The 15794-nt window shown below is 36.7% G+C and overlaps 2 protein-coding genes across 11 annotated transcripts in view; one reads left to right on the top strand and one right to left on the bottom strand.

Annotated features, from left to right (window-relative positions):
* Window positions 1–3572, bottom strand: part of LOC139138922 (adhesion G protein-coupled receptor L2-like) — a 72994-nt gene extending 69422 nt beyond the window's left edge. For 8 of the 9 annotated variants that reach the window (XM_070707533.1, XM_070707531.1, XM_070707532.1 and 5 more), the window contains exon 1: window positions 3388–3557. The gene's annotated coding sequence lies outside the window, so the exon portion shown is untranslated. Of the gene's footprint in view, window positions 1–3387 lie in introns of all 9 variants that reach the window. The other variant, XM_070707526.1, reaches the window with a different exon arrangement.
* Window positions 3573–7892: 4320 nt separating this feature from the next.
* LOC139138920 (peroxiredoxin-like) overlaps window positions 7893–15794 on the top strand; it is a 33139-nt gene continuing 25237 nt past the window's right edge. The window contains exon 1 of one of the 2 annotated variants that reach the window (XM_070707520.1): window positions 7893–8025. The gene's annotated coding sequence lies outside the window, so the exon portion shown is untranslated. Of the gene's footprint in view, window positions 8026–8371; window positions 8395–15794 lie in introns of those variants that run through there. The other variant, XM_070707523.1, reaches the window with a different exon arrangement.

Here is a 15794-nt window from a genome sequence, read left to right as displayed (position 1 = left end):
GGTGAATTATTGCGGCATGCCCAGGATGAGTCAACGACCTCCACGATATCTGACTATTCATACAAATGTTAATGTGTATGAACCGATCAAGCGCTATGACGACCACCTTTACGTTCGTTGCCATTGAAATTGATGATTCAGAGAGTTTGAGCTGCGTCTTGGGAGGCAGGAAATGAAAAGATGCCTCCTTTCTGGCCTCAAGGATTCTATTCCTAATTTGGACTCATCCTTTCTACTCACTGGTTACCATGGAAACCGATAATGATGGTATAAGCTAAAAATACTGACACCGTATGGTTATTGTTGTCGAGGTTAACGACCCCGAGGTTGATGGTCAGAGTCAATAGATATTTTCTGTACTGTTCTGTTCATTGCCATCTCTTATTCTTAATCCCGTTCCGTGGAGCATTGTGTGTGTTCACTTATGCATAGAAAAACGCACTGACCAAAGGAAGAAATCACCGTGGGTTTTTTTTCAAATCGTTTTGGGATTTACATCAGAGCAATTGCTTTACTGCAGTACGGTTCAAGGTTATGCATCACATATATCAGTCACTGAAAAACGATGACGATATCAGCTGTACAAACAAGACATGGTCACAAATATTGCATGGATAAATTCCACACAAAAGATTAAAAATAAAAAAATAAAGGTTCATAACATAAGACATTAACTCTCTCAAAATACATGTATGTTGACTGGATTGACTGAATTGGCATATGAATGTTCTCTTTTTACATTAAAACAGAATTACAACACAGATAGCTACTTATACATGTACACACCCACATGACTGCATGAAAATTGAACTCAATTTTCCTGAAATACTTGTACGAGTATCAGCAGTTGAAGACAAACATGCAACGATAGAAATCTCTGACCAGGTTACAAACCGTGACCTTTCACCTAGCTGTCACCTCCCAGGCAAACTTGAAATTTACACAAAAAATAAACTTTGTAATAAATCAGCACTGAAATAAAGTAACCACATTTCTACACAGTGCCTGGGAATTTTACAGACTATTTTTATGACACTAATGTTTGATATGTGCATATTTACTTCATGTGCCTTGTGTGCAACTATGATAACATGAACATCTGTTCACATGAAATCCTTCACTTCTCTGTTTTAAAATACTTTCTATATTTTGGTTATTTAATATTTTGACCTGGAATGAGAGAGGAAATGGTGAATATATTATTCTTATAACTGCTGACTTTTGTAATTAAGGTGAGTTTTGTTGTAAAACAACTCTTATTGCTGTGTACATTGTTCTTTCATGGATAAGACGATAAAGTAATAATATTATAGCCTAAGAATCTTCTAGAATCTGACAGTCAAATAAATTTTAAAAAATGGTGAATAATAATCAAATAAAGGTCTGATTTTTCTATATGTATAACTATAAATGACATATTTTCATGTTTTTTTCATTATGAAAGTAATTGCATTGACCAATTTTTTATTCATGGTACAATACCAGGTTTTCAGTACCTTTGCTGTGTATTGACCAGAATTTATAACCAATTGTCAAAATTTTCCATGTTTGTCATTTAATTTGATCTAAAAACTGTGTTCCTAAAAATTTGCAGGGAAACCAAAGGGCAAAAAAGCCTTGATCTTCAAATTATGTTTCAATAACAAGGCAAAAATGAAAGGAGATCTACATCGTACTGATGGAAAACTTTTTTCTATGTACTTTGGTAACCATACACATTTCATTTTGCTGACTACTTGATAGAAATTAAAAATAAATGTTTACTCTATAAACATATTAAGAGCATGTAAATTGATGTTTTCTTATCAATGATTCGTGACTCATCACTAACTTATTTTTAACTGCAGTAACTATCTATTAATTTGGGTATTGGCATTGATAAGTTTGCTTGTTTTTTCCATCTCTTAAAACATTTATTGAGATGTGTTTTCATAACATAATCTTGAAAATATGCTTTCCACCCAATATGGTGGATGGTATGACCGTTGTCAAACAGTGTATGATTCAACAAGCTGATGGGTTACTCAAAATGTGTCAAAAGTAGCTAATGCCTTTAGTTGTAGCATTCTCCAACTATAATGCCTTTAGTTGTAGCATTCTCCAACTATAATCCTGAATTAGTGAATATTGTATGAGTTTGGTATGATGCACCTTTGCTTTGCCTCACATTGCGTCTGCACTACTAATAGCGCAATTTACCCAAATTCCCCACTGTGCGATTACATCATCGTCGTAAAAGCACTGGGTATTACTTGACAAGGTTGAGCAATATATCGCAGTAATCAGATGGATATATATCTCTCTGACTCCAAAATTGAACTGTATACCAAATTCTGTGACACACAAAAAAAATATGCTAAAAACGTCAAGGACAGATCGACAAATTTATGTACTCATGCACCCGGACCAAGTCAAGTTATTTGATTGGAATTGTAGGTTGTCTTTCCTGTTATGTTGGCTCACAGTCCCTCTGTGGTTGGTTTGAAAATCAATAACACCCGCTTTCAAGACGAGTATTTTTCAAAAAAAGTATTGTTTTGATTGTCCTTCTTTTCTGAACTTTGTTTCGTGTACATTCGTACATCGATTAACATGGTTGAGTGACTGGTGTGGGAACCACATTCGTTTGTAACACTTAGCATACCATACAATACCCTTTCAGTCACTCCACAGGTATTCATTGAATCAAACAATGTCCGATTTAAATAAGTCATGCCAAACTAATAAGCCTGAGATGAGTGACAGCGACGTGTGTAGTTTGTGAATGCGAACTTCTAAAAAGCTACCGTAGGAGAGGACACGCTGCGCTTGAGTTTTAGCGACTTCTAAAAAAGGAACGACAACAATTTTGTCTCTGGCGGTTCAGAATCTCACAGACCATGACGTGGTGACGATCCAGTGTCTACCGTGGTTTTGAAATAAATGCCGAAGTCCATGACACCGAGTGTCGCTACTGGACCGAGCAGACGGACAGTGCGGTGTAGTTTACTTGGCATTGAAGTGTTTGATGTCATATAACGTGGTCACTCCACCAACTACAGCTGACAAGTGTCCATTCGAACAATCGAATGACACTGATACACCTTCACGTACGTGTCACCACAGGGATCGTGTGCCGTTAACGTTGCACCAAAGTCGCCCCTATGCCGGGCGAAACATGAACATGTTCACACTTCATTGGACGTTAATGTGACTAAAACATAATCTGGCAAGTCTGCGAAAGGGCGTGTGGTGTTACCAATGGCATGAAATGCAATCCCGATCGGACCGATGGCGAGATATCACCAACAAAGGTTCACTTCGACAGTTCGAGGGAAAAATTGGATTCATCTCGCTATTGCTGTTTACGATTGTTCGACACATATGTGTTTTCTAACTGACACCTACCTGCTATAGTTTAGCGTCCTTCTCTCTTCAACAACAGCTGAATATATGAATGATAAACAACTCGTGCACTGTGAGACATGATGACATCATCTACTAAGCATTTCCTTCGCTGCCAGCTAATGGTACGTATGAAACACCTGTGAATAATCACCTTGTCTTTCACATTCAGGCGTGGGTGTCATTATTTGCATATGTATCGCATACGTACATACAGCATGCAGCATTCACAGAGTCGACACCTGAGGGCGATATTTATCATCCTCTCCACGAAAGGAATCTGACATTATTTACTGTATTACTTTCTTTGTAAAATACAGTTTGGAATATTCGAAATTCAGTTACTCTTGATGGGATTAAAGTTTCCCTTCAATCTTATGTTATGCAATTAAAATGTTATCTTTCCTCATGGATATATACATTATATCTCACTTTTAAGATGATGAACAAAGCTTAGGATTTTATGACAGAGTTTTCAAGCCTAGTAAGACTTGAAGGAGAAGAATGCATCGTGAATGCATTTATATGATGATCTTTGTTGTTAAACGACTGATTTTTTGTTTTTGCAGACAAGTACATTGTAATTTTAATGCATTCAAAGTTGTGTAGATTTGTTTTATTTGCGACTGTGTTGAAATAAATTTCTCTTTTTCAAAAATAAAGGAAACTCGGCTGCGGCTGAAACGGGGCCGCCCAAATATGAGCCAGCGAGCTGTGCGATGTTATTGACATTGCACCGGCCCTCTGGGCCAGAGGCACTATTTCAAATAAGCATGACAGCACAGTTCGGAGCACTGTCCTTGTTTCTGTTGTTTTGTTTTGTCCTATTTTTTGTCTTTGTTGTATATTTTGTTGATATGGCGACGTTTTCAACCCTTGCTTGCTATTTGCCGTTCTCGTAATAGCTGTTGCGATGCGACTAGCAGTTAACGAGAACGTCAAAGAACAAAGGTGAGACCAGAGCCATCTCCACATGATAAAACGTTTATCAGATTAGTCTTTCCGAATTCCCTACAGATTTACACAAGGAGACGTTCGATAAAGTTCGAGAGTTATGCCATATGCGATTAGTCGAAACTTGTCAAACGTCTGAGAGAATTCAGGGGATACAATTGCAGCGAAGTTCGACCTTTTGCTATAGAAGGCAAAAAATAACTATTATTTGCATTCGCAAACAACAAATAAAAAACCACAAGAAGAAGAGAAAGAAGAAGAAGACGACGAATAAAAGAAAAAATCTAACAAAGAAAAAGTTCATGGAAGCCTCGAAAATGACATTAGATTGGTAATGTTTGTGCATGCTCCTAATTTGACACTAGGAAAACGATAAGTCGGGGTTTGCAACAGTCCATGCAATTCAGCTTACCTTTGACAAACTCCTGCTTCTATGATTAAAATGAAAATGAAAAGGTACTGTACTGGTGAACAATAATCATGTAACCGTCATTTCAATGGCCTAGCTTGAACAATATATATTCTTGATAAAAGGGAAACAAACATAAGATTTACCGATGAACTCTGTTGTTTGTGATCCTTCTTTAGTTTGTATGCAGATTTATATATTTGGTAGATATCGTAAAATGATACTTTAATTATGAAGCAATCACAATTACGAAATTTAGCTGTGTTCGCTATAAACTTTGGGAAAAACAAACAGAACGAATCAGCCCTACACGAGAGAGGGCGCTGTTCAAGTTGGCAGCTAGTGGATTCGGGAACTTTCAGAGCAGTGATGCAGTAAACCGCTTTATGTTCTATAGCTTTTCCAGAAATGGCAACTTTATTGGCATTTTAAGGGACATGTAAATGCAAACATCATCACATGAATATACACACATCCGGGACATGCGTACTGCCCCAATCTACACACGTATACATGCATGCAATGTATAAATGTATAGTTTCCATCCCGGCCGGGGCTTGCATCAAGTTCACAATGGTTTCATGACATTAGGCCTAAACGTAACTTTCATTTATTATGAAGGGTGGACGCACAGTCCCTCGTGGGCTATTCAGCTCTGGGACTATTCGCCTTATGGGTCGAACAGTCCCAGAGCTGAATAGCCCACCAAGAGACTGTGGTGGACGGAAGGAATTTGAGGACACCCATTTATTACAAACCCGCCCCATTGGGAGGTTCACATTTAGCAAACCTATTCTGGGGAGAGGATAACATTCTACAAGTGCCAATTTCATGATCACTGCAAAATGAAATAATGTTGTTCATACTGTATCAGGAAACTTTTCACAACGATCTTATGAAAATTGAAATTGGTGTCCAGCGGCATATCGATTAGATCACCTTACTAGTTTCATACATAATTGTGTCCACTATTATTTACGTACTGATGACGGCAAACATAGGAAAAATCTACTTTTGCTAAAACCACGGAATAAAGCATGTATATTTGAGCGTCAGCTTCACGTTTACGAAAAAATAATATATTGTATATTTCACCGTTATAAAGTATTCAAACAAAGATAGATAGATAATAGATAATAGATAAAAAGATAGATAGATAGATAGATAGATAGATAGATAGATAGATAGATAGACAGATTAGATAGATGGATAAATGGATAGATAGATAGATAAGAGTTGGATTCTACCAGCTACCAAACTTCTAAGAAGGGTCCCTTGATCATGTGCAAAGAACAACAGTACGAGTATCAAAGTTAAATATAAACTCTCACGTAGAGGCAGCATCAACACTCTTTATAAAGCTTACAACACTTTGGGTATAAGGCACTTTGGAGTCATGTTTTTAATCACAGGGAACTCCGACTGAATAACAGTAAATAAGTAAATAAAAAATAGAAAAATAAAAAATGGAAAAACAGGTCAAAAATGAACAAAATAAACAAAAACAAACAGGAACAAACAAAACAAAAATAAACAAAAAGCAAATAACAAAAATAAGTAAACAGAACAACAAACAAAAATAAAATAAACGATTAAACAAGAAAGCAAACAAACGAACGACTGATGGATTAATTGTGAGACGCCCATTAAACAGACTAGATCACCTTGTTATGGCACGGTCCTCTTCTTGCCCATAGCATGGTGAATATAGAGAGGAGCATGCCATAACAAGGCGAATCTAGTCTGTTTCATGGGCGTCACACAATTGATCTGTCAGTCGCTCGTTTGTTTGCTTGTTTGTTCGATTGTTTATTTTGTTTTTTTGTTTATTTTTTACTTGTTTTTTTGTTTATTCCGTCGTTTATTTTTACTTTTTCTATCTTTTTATTTCTGCATGTTTTATTTACTTTTTACTGTTCCCTTTGGTTTGAATGATTGGAAAGGGAAATGTCACATTTCAGAAAAGGCAATCAGGGGAGGGCCACATTTCATATGGGGGACCATCCCGATTTCATCCAGCCCACCTCCTTATAATAAGTGTAAGCTCCAGAGAAGCAGCATACGAGCAATGGGTATTTGTGATCACAAGACGCTAACAAACTGAAATGTCAATCCCAAACATCATTGCCACATCAGTCCACGCTGGAATAGTGGACACATCACTTGTGAAAGTTCGCCATGATTGTACTTGTAAACACGGCCCCACCTTTTGTGGAGGGACCGTGTTGTAAAACATATACGAGAGTTGACATACATACACAGCCTACTCATAAAATAATTCCTAAGTATTAATAAAAAATTAATTATTTTATGAAGACATTCCAAGTTTCCAATATTGGTAAAAAGCGTAACGCAAGTTCGTAAAGTTATTTGTTACCATATGAAATCGCAGACTTGCTACACTTGCTCAAGTTCAAGCCATACCGCAGAACAGAACAGAAATTAGTGGATAATAAATGTCATGCAGTCAGAGGTCAAATGGGTCAAAAATGGGCTGAGAATCTAAGTCTCACTGACAGTTACAAAGATACTTTATTCAGTCGTCTTAATTCAACAGGAATTGTTAGCAATTCAGTAAATTATTTAAATTGGAAGATTTTCCATAGAGGCCTAGTCACAGGAAGCTTGGCCAAAACTTTCAATTTAAGTGATTGGAAATGCCATATTTGTGGCCAAGAAGAAACATTGAACACATCTTATTTGAGTGTAAATATGTAAAAGAAATCTAGCAGAAATGTATTTCTTTCTTTGTCAGAAAACACAACTTTGATAAAAATATCAATATCAAAAGATTAGCAATTGCAGGAATCGAAAATGATAATAATGCAACATCTGACATTATTTATTTTATCAATTCCTTTTGAAAAATTCAGTTACTCTTGATGGGATTACACTTTCCCTTCAATCCTATGTTATTTAATTAAAATGTTATCTTTCCTCATGGAAGATGATGAACAAAGCTGAGGATTTTATCGCAAAGCTTTCAAGCCTTGTAAGACTTGAAGGAGAAGAATGCATCCTGAAGAATGCATTCATATGATGACCTTTGTAGATAAACAGCTAATTTAGTTTTCAGAACTAGTCCGTTTCTGGTTTGGTTCGATGTTCGACAGCGCCGCGAACGGCGCACTATCAAAATCTCGTACAACTACAGTCATTATCGCGGGAACTTACGGGAATTGTATAAGCAAATCCAGCGGACGACGCACCCTGCACGTTACACAAACCTGACAGCGGCGAGAGAACACTGAGAACGACGCTTTAGGCGAAGCATTCAGGTAATATTAGAAATCTCCGTTATAGTTTTTGAAAAAATATTGTGTCTGCTACACTCCATACACAGAGGTAACCGTTTGATACAAATGGGATCGCGGTGGTGTAACAGCCAGCATGTCAAAGTATTTCCCGACCGGCACATGCAGTTGTACCACGCGTGCGTGCCTGCCACTCGCACTCGACGGAAGTCACATTGCATTGGCCATCACCAACTGCACCGCGGTATCGAATCATTTATCGGGATGGTTTTATACATAGAGATTCATGTTATATTCGTCTTAAAGACCGCTGTGCTTGCGGGCGTCTACGGAATTCTGCGATGAAGAGTTGATCTTCCGCCAAATTCAAAATTTGCTGTAACCATGTTTATGGTGGGTGGACATCGACGGCGTGTTACTTGTCACGTTTACGTTTGCGAACTGGCAAAGCTTGTTCAACCAGTCTGTCGATCCCGTCGTGTGTTTGTATACCTACCACCATTGCATCAGTCAATGGAATCAAGGTGTCACTCTCGATAACTTAACATACTCATAAATACGATTTTGCCATCGAAGTACGGAGTAAGAAAGGAAACAAAATAGCCGAAAACACCAAAAAAAGCTTGCGTGCGCTGCGATTTTTTTTTTACTAGTGTACATGTTTGTCAGTGTTGTATGATTTATACATCCATGATTTATGTTATATCAGATAATCGAAGAAGTACTTGTGACGGAGATCCAGACGCATTCCTGGTTAAAGTAAAAGTATCAAACCCGGTGAAATTCAAAGAATGAATAATTTTGTCGAGTTTAGAGCACAGTACTGCCGTCTATATGATTAGAGGAAATTGTGCAGTTTCGAATTGTTTCATCGAAGTCCGATGAGAGAGATAATAAGAATTATGTTTGGGTATATTTTCAGTTTCGCTTCTATTGCTATACAGATTAGGGTAATGGATAACATGGAAATTATAGTGGACAATATGGTTGAAGGCTTTGATTGCATACTTCCTTTGTGTTTTTAATTGAGTTGATATGGGAACAGAGCAGTTGATGAAATTCAAGGAGCTGTATTTAAAAATACACATGGGTGTCTATTCCAGCTTTTGTATTTCTTTGTTGGTGATACCATACACAGTAGAGGGGGTCCTCCCTCTACTATGGTGATATGACTGTTGTCACTGTCACCCAGCCCTGGATTGAACAAGTTGCTTAAATGGTGACCCATTGACAGACCTTTGGGGGGGGGGGTAGTATAGCTACCACTTTCAAGTTCATAATTATATACGAGAACATGGTATATTTGAATTGAGCTGGAATTGAACAATCATAACCCTTGTCTTTTTAATGCAAATACCAAATACACGTATTAGCATGGCACAGCAGATGGTAATATGATAATGTAGAGGATGTTTTCGTTGATATGCTGTAATGCTAGCATTGACAAATGTCATAGCCATGCTGACATTTTCATAACACAGTATTTCATGTTCTTGCAGTGTGGGTTATGGGGCTCAAATTAACCCCTTGACTACAGTGAATGCTAGAAATTTCTTGTTATATGATGAATTACTACGGTAATACAAAATAGCCTTGGTGTTGAAAAATTCCAGTGATATCTGATACACGTTCTTGGTGTGTCACAACTTGGTTGTTGTTAAGAGTTCACATATCACCCATTTGCTGTATCGCATGTCCCAGTGCATTCAATCCTTATTTCTAAAATCATCCATAAACATCATTCATTATGTGATCGCAGCTATGTTTTGGCATTTGGAGTGTTTTCATAGTTTTTACCAGTGATAACAGCAAAACAATTATGCACGTGCATAAAGAAATACATAATCATTTCAACATACAAGCAATTGACTTTTCTTATGCAAATCTGGCATTTGGCAAATATATGCCCAATGAGACAAAACATTCAATTTTAATATTTTACACATAAATAAATAATGGTGTTGAAAGTATTTTAACATAGAGCAAAGAGCAACGTGTACTTCCTAATATTCACAGAAATATCTTTCGGCAGCCCTTACAAAGTCTCAGATATGCACCAGTGGAGACACAGTGTATATAAATACACTATACTGTCACTCACTCAACTTCCCTTTTGCTCTGTGACATATGCTGTGCTCAATTATGAATATTTTCTCATGATGTATGAACTGTAATGAAATATGTGTCCGTTTGTGCTAGCATACAGTATCACCAACATACTATAAAATGTACACCAAAAAACATGTCATTCGGTTTTAATTTGCAAGACAAAAATACTACTTCCAAAATGAAGTCAAAACGATTGACGTTAGAGTGCTAATCGCAATGCTACAGGTAATGACTTTCTGTAAGGTATATATTCTATTGATGAAAGGTTATCCATGTTTGTCTCTGTCAAAGGCATGAAATTTATATTATGATACCGAACCCATTGAGTTTGATTTCTCAGTGCCTGAGGAAAAGCCCGGAATTCTCAACAAAAAGCCTGGAATTCCTTTGTCCAGCGATTGTGACTCTGGCGTGTTGGTATACCCATGTTAGATTTCAGAAGTCCATGATTCAGGTCACTGAAGCTCAATGCCTAGTACGATCGTACTTCTCACTGTTTTGACCAGTTGCAATCCAACTGCTATCAAAATTACATCCCTGACTTAAAGTGTTACAAGATAGGGAACTGATGACAAGTCTGTCTAGAGAACTTATCCTCTTATATAATACAGGTCTATTCTTGATATGTGTCCAATTTAGTTATTGCATGGTCTATTGCATAAATAGTCCAAAGTGAACATTTAGAGAACGTTTGTCAGACAAATAGTTCATTACTGCTGTGTCGCTCTCTTAATTAAAAAATATTTTATCACTCAAAATTTAACTGTCATTTTAGGACCATGATGGTATGAGGCCGAAGGTCCTGTAATCAAGGTCCTTTTTCTTTGCAATGGAACTATTTACGGCAGCTTGAAGTTGCTATTTGATGTTGTAGTGGAAGTACGTACTAGATTGTTACCAGACCATTGCAAGTCAAGTTTTTTGATTACAAACAACAGTTTTGAATTGTCTATCTAGTTTCCACTTTGATTAATTTGACCCAACAATTGCATAGTGATAATGTATTGTCAGTGCAGATTTATCATCATCTCATAATCTCACAATCATGTTCGGAAAGTTTCTTTGATACATGTATACTCTACTACTTGAAGAAATGTCACTCATGGCTATGTGACACTCAGACTATGCAGTGGACTCCCTTAGTGATATAGTTTATAGCTAACATTACTCAAAGATGTCAGTGCAACATGTTGTACAATAAACCATTTGCAAAAGAGGTTAGAGCACTGATTGAAATGGCTGACTTTACACGTCAACATGTTTTATCAGGTACAGCAGATGATAACCTATCGTTTGCAACACCAGTTACAAACAGTCCGAAATCAAAGGACTCAAAGAAGCTCTTTGTATCATCCTATAGAAAACCAACAGACCAGTTATTAGATTTGAAAATATTAAATTTTTTTTGTGCTGATAGCAGAATTTCAATTGTTGTCCCATGAATGCAGACTAATTAAGGTTTATATTGTGTGGTGATATAGCATAGACATGTAATAGTTCAGTTGTTTTATCAGGGTTATACATTTTCATTGTTTGACCCCAGCCACACAGGTCAAGTACCATGTCCTGCTTACTGATTAGGAACCAGATACATGTACATGTTTCTTAGCTCTATTTGTATATGTTGAAATCAAGCTGATAGAAATAAGGGAGCGTAGATTTAATCTGACATGTGCATGGCAAATGAAACGTCATTGTGTTTTACATCAAACACTGTACCCAATTTTCCTTATAATAACCAAAGTTTGGAAGACTAGCGCAAAAATTCATTTTTTAATCATGATTGGCTTGAGCTCAGTGAAGCAGTTTGTATTCACACGACACCACCAGTCAATATCTCAAAATTATAAATCAAATGATTGCTTGAGATCAGATTGATAACATCCATGAAATAATAATTACACCTTGTAAATGGTAATATTGAGTATCTGATAGTCACTGAAACTGATGATTATTGTTGTTTGTGTTGATCTCAACTGGCCTGGAAATATATTTTTGGAGGTCCTGTAACATTTATGTATGAAAGAAACAGAAAGAGCAAAACAAGCAGCAAATAAAGAAAACTGACACACATGTAAGACATACCAGTGTCTGTGGGAGACCTCGTTTTCATACCTTCCCCAGGGATTGCTAAATCAGATTTCACACAAAGCCTTGCCCTTCACTGGATATCGTCTGTGTGTATAGTCATGTCAGATTCATTGTATTCAAGGTATGGAATGATAGCCATGAGACAGAAATCATAGATGAGTCGAGAAAATGTGGGTTACATTGTCTCATATTACTAGTAAATACTCATCTCACAGACTGTCTGAGAACAACTTGTACAATCTGAAGGATTGTTCTACGTAGAATTTTCAGCGTGACATTTTAAGTTGCCTTTCTGGTATGCATGAAAGAGGCTGGGCATTCAGAGCACTGAGAAAATTTTTCTGTCGCAGCTTACATTTATTATTGTGTTTGATCATGAGATGATTTCAACAAAAAAGCATTGGAATTGTTATGCAATGTACAGGTATATCAGACATGTGAATGTATCAAATAGAATTGTGTCAATACAGACTGATGCCAAGCTAAAGCTCCATTAGTCAGACGTGTATATTTATTTCTCTATTGTTTAGTTCTGTGTGTCTAGTACAGCTTCTCCCAGTCAACAAAATCATCTCAAAACGCCTAGTTTTGCACCTTTCAACACAACAATGTATACGACAAGTGCCTGATGTTGTTGTTGACTATTAAATCCTCACTGCAGAACAGCGGCAATGAAATATCATAAACAAGTTACAGCTATCATTTCTTTAAGGTGGAACTACATGTTTGCCAACACAGTTTTTTTCAAAGCAATATTTCGCATCACAAATGACAAGGAAACCCCCTAATACTTTATATTTTCAAAAAGCAGAGACTCTAAAGTTTAGTATGGTAGCAATAGTTTACTCGAAGGATGAAGTTGGTGTATATTTGGGGTAAAAAACCTCAATTTTGGTACAAATGATAAAAATTAATTTAAGTCAAAAACTTGACACTATTTTCTGAAATGTAGTATTTCACTTGAAAGAAGAGTATATGTAGAAAAAAACTATTATATTTTGCATTATCTATCCTCATTCTAAAATGGCATTGGTTGAAAGATTGACACTCAAAAAAGGTGATTAGAGGGACTGTGTTAAAATCATGATAAGCATAATTAAAATGCCTCTTTTATTCAAAATGTAAGATGTTTATAGCCAAACAAAATAGTTGTTTTGTTATATAGCATTTAAAGAATATAATGTGAAAAGTTCAGAAATTTTGACCCAGCCAGAGTACGAGTGGAGATAAAGTCTTTGGAAATCTTGAAATTGGGAGAAGAAAGAAGCCAGGAAATTGGGTGATTTGCATACATTTTGCATAAATTAACATTTCTATCACTCAACCTACGACTGCTTGATAAGCTTAAAGGTGAACCAACCAATATTTTGATCTTGGATAAACAAATTCATTAAAATTGAATGAACATTTGCAAAAATATGATTTTTGAACAAAATATACCATGTTGGGTGCAGCACCCCCCCTTTAATCTTTGTTATGAAACACTTTCCTATTTCATATCTGGAAGAAGAATGGAAAGTTTCCTTGCTCTATGTAAGTGTTATGGGCTGGTAGCTGTGGCTTTTAATAATTTTTTTCAGTCTCTTTGTTTTGCAAGTTTTTGTTATATTCCCCAAAGCATGTTCACACACTAACTGTTTGGCTTGTCAACCCAGCGTCTATATGTGTAGAATGAACTGTTGTTGTTTACATTTGGAATTCTAATCCGGACCAGAATTCACTTGTCAACAATAACAATGTTGTCTTCACATATACAGACTGAGATGACAAGCTGACGAATACTGTCTATCTGAACATGCTTTAGAAAGTACTGAACAAGAAAGTGCAGTTGACATTAAAACAAAATTAGTGAGAAAATCATCAAAAGTGCAATGACCCCTCAACAGATACATTTGTGACCAGCTGATTATAAGGATTGTTGGCTGCAGATCAAGACTTGAGTCTAAGACGTTCAGATCGCAGTTTTTCTGATCCAGACATGACTCAGCATAGATATTCAGTGAATGGTGCCAAAGTACAGTGTCTCCATTCTGAATTGCGGCTTTTGCTGTTACAGTGCATGGTGTAAACCGTTTGTTCTTTACAAGGACCAATATTGATGAAATCACTGGGTCTTCAAAACCAGGACATTGGACGCTGAAAAAAATGGAGAAAGTTCAGAAAATTAACATCAAAAGCTTGGAAGCCGCCCTAATGTGTCTGACATTACATGTTTGATCAATGCTAATGATGTATCATTGTGATGAAGCGCCATGTTTCCATAGTGATTGTGACTGTTAATCACTGCTTTCTGATAAACCTAGATAAATATCAGGTATGATAGTACACTGAGAAGAAGTAAGGAATTGGTTGAGGCTACATCTGTTTTGTGGAGGGACCGTGATTTGTCTCAGTCTAAAAGTTCTGTAATCTTCATTGGAGATTGAAGTCACAGATAAATGTTATGCATTGCATTTATCATCAATATGCAAGTCTGCAGGATTGAGGAAGAAATTTAGTATCTGAAGGAAAATGGCCTGCTCACATAACGTGCAGACATAGAGTGTGTACAAGGTACCGGTACAGTCAGAACCATCTAATTTACATGTGTATTATTAATGGTTGCCATGCAAGGTCATTGCACCACAGACCACCAATATGTGCCTGTTGTAAGAATTCTGCTGAGGTACATATATGTATACATCAATTTCATTTCAAGGTGCAACGAGTGTGACCATGGCATTGAAAGTCTTGCTTTCAAGGGCAATGTTACGATTACATCAGTTCTTTTACACCTTGTATTGTATATACCGGTACAACAATCAATTCCATCCGGCTTTTTTTTCCAAACAGAAAAAAAAAAACCCTGATTCCTGATTCATGACAGTTTCTACAATTTTGATGTCACAAGAAATTACGCTCAGTGACTTATATGAAATGACGATCTTGCAGAGCATGTGAAACACTCAGAGGGGATCATTATATGGTAGATAGAATGAGTATTGAGGTACTGAATAGATGGATGCATTATACGGTAACATATCGTAATTGGTCCCTGTACTACAGTAAGGCTTATGAAAGGCATGCATGTATCTCCTGGTCTGTACAACTGCAGGAGAAAGTCGCACAGTTTGTGACTGTATTGTGAAAATGGAGGTCATTGGCTCTACTCCGGAATAAAAAGGATGTGATGTGTTCTACAGACTCAGTATACCCAAGAAATCACATGATGGTGGTACAAACAAACCCATTGTGTACAACGCGCATGGAAATACATGTATTTCTGCGTGCGTTATGCACATGGTTTTGTCTATACCTGTTGTGGATTTGAATTCTGGGTTGAAGCTATTGGAATAGAATTGAATGATTTGATAAAGGTTAGTTTGATAATGAAGAGATGGTAGCTCCATTTGGTGGATGGCTTTCATTTTTGCTGTATGATCATTGACCTATTTGTAGCGCACAGATATTTCAAAATTATAAGTGTACATGTATATACCCAAGTTTTGGAATTCTCTTATTGGACGATTCTTGATCAGGCAAGGTTGTGTTCAAAGAAAATCGTGGTACCGGTAATGACTTTGGACAAAAGAATTGATAAGGAAAAGGAAGCA

The sequence above is a fragment of the Ptychodera flava genome, chromosome 8 (genome assembly GCF_041260155.1).
Source record: "Ptychodera flava strain L36383 chromosome 8, AS_Pfla_20210202, whole genome shotgun sequence".
Classification (NCBI taxonomy): domain Eukaryota; kingdom Metazoa; phylum Hemichordata; class Enteropneusta; family Ptychoderidae; genus Ptychodera; species Ptychodera flava.
Note: the sequence above shows the minus strand (reverse complement) of the source record. Positions and strands in the feature narration are given on the sequence as shown.